Below are 1,745 nucleotides of genomic sequence, written 5' to 3'. Positions count from 1 at the left end.
CAACCCTCCTAATGCCGTGACCCTTTAATACAGTTCCTCATTTTGTGGTGGCCCCCCAACCATAAAATTATTTTCGTAGCTACTTCATAACTGTCATTTTGCTACTACTGTTATGAATCAGACAACCCCTGTGAAAGGGTCGACCCCCAAAGGAGTTGTGACCCACAGGTTGACAACTGCTGTCTCCTTTCACCCACTTTTCTGTTGTCCATCCCCCTGGGAAGGGGTTATATGTAGGTCATTGTTATCGGTCTGCTCCTTTTCTCCCCACCTTCCCCTTCCCCTCCTGGTATCTCTATTCTCATTATTGGTCCTGAGTGGCTTATCTGTTCTGGATTCCCTGTGTTGATAGCTCTTATCTATACCAGTGAACATGCTCTGGTCTAGCTGGTAAGGTAGAATTGAGGTCATGATAGAATTGAGGTCATGATAGTACAGGGAAGGAAGCATTAAAGAACTAGAGGAAAGTTGTATGTTTCATTGCTTCTATAACTGCACCCTGACTGACTCATCTCTTCCTTGTGACTCTTCTGTAAGGGAATGTCCAATTGTCTACAGATTGGCTTTGGTCTCTACTCTGCACTCCCCTTCATTCACAATGATATGATTTTTTGTTCTGAGTCTTTAATGCCTGATACCTGATCCCATCGACACCTTATGATCACACAGCTGGTGTGCTTCTTCCATGTGAACTTTGTTGCTTCTCAGCTAGGTGGCTGCTTGTTTGTCATCGAGCCTTGAAGATCCCAGATGCTATATCTTTTGATAGCCAGTGCCGGGGGCACACGGGAGAAGGGAAGGCGGAAAAAGGAAGTGGGTGTCAACAAACCCAAGGAACAATAGCTGATCTAAAATCGATGAGGAGGGTGTAGGATGCCTGGTTGGGCTTAATCAAGGGCAGTGTAACCGAGAGGAATCACTGAAACCCGAATGAAGGTTGAACATGATAGTGAGACAAGAAGAAAGTAAAAGGAAATAGAGGAAAGAACTAGGAGGCAAAGGACATTTATAGAGGTCTAAATAGAGGCATGTCCATTTGTAAATATATTTATATATGACGATAGAGAAATAGATCTATGTGCATATATTTATTATAGGTTTAGTATTAAGGTAGCAGACATTGGGCCTCAACTCAAGTATTCTAATAATCCGGCATTCTGTGATGCTCACCTTCCCAACACGATTGCTGAAGACAAAATGGGAGCATAAGCAAGTGTGTTGAAGAAAGCTCATTCATATTTTTTATACAGAGATAGTAAACCTCTGCTTAATATGATTTGTCTTAATTAAGTGAAACTCCACTAGTTTCTGTAATTTTCAACAGGGAGAGTTTATGAAACATTAAAATCATCTACTTTTTGTTTTTTTCTTCTTTTCATAGGCAAACTCCATACGAAGCTCGTGGAGTACGATGAGTCAGAGTAATAAAGAATCTGCAGGGACTCTCTCAAGATAATTGGTGAGCCAATAGAAACACCCACTGTCTCCAACAGTATCTTCTGTAATTATCTTAGACATTTTCACTTTACTTCCGAGCGTTGCACTCACAAGGGAAATTTCCCTCACTCTTTATTGTGTTTCTTAAGCTTACTACTGGTAGAAGCCATAATAGTTTCCTAAATAGTTCAATTTTGTTAGCAGATGCAGATCTTACATGTATAAATACATACATATATATGTGTACATGCATGTAAATACATAGTTTGTGTGTGTGTAGAAACAGAGAGCTGTTTTCTTTTTTTTTT

The 1,745-nt window shown here is 40.3% G+C and overlaps 1 protein-coding gene across 1 annotated transcript in view; it reads left to right on the top strand.

The window, feature by feature from the left end:
- STXBP4 (syntaxin binding protein 4) overlaps window positions 1-1,745 on the top strand; it is a 197,640-nt gene that overhangs the window by 21,385 nt on the left and 174,510 nt on the right. The window contains exon 2 of the mRNA XM_004707395.2: window positions 1,382-1,459. The gene's annotated coding sequence lies outside the window, so the exon portion shown is untranslated. The remainder of the gene's footprint in view (window positions 1-1,381; window positions 1,460-1,745) is intronic.

The sequence above is a fragment of the Echinops telfairi genome, unplaced genomic scaffold (genome assembly GCF_000313985.2).
Source record: "Echinops telfairi isolate 266 unplaced genomic scaffold, ASM31398v2 ScPeMD7_7458;HRSCAF=8496, whole genome shotgun sequence".
Classification (NCBI taxonomy): Eukaryota; Metazoa; Chordata; class Mammalia; order Afrosoricida; family Tenrecidae; genus Echinops; species Echinops telfairi.
The sequence above is the reverse complement of the archived record's forward strand: the minus strand, read 5'-3'. Positions and strand labels throughout refer to the sequence as shown.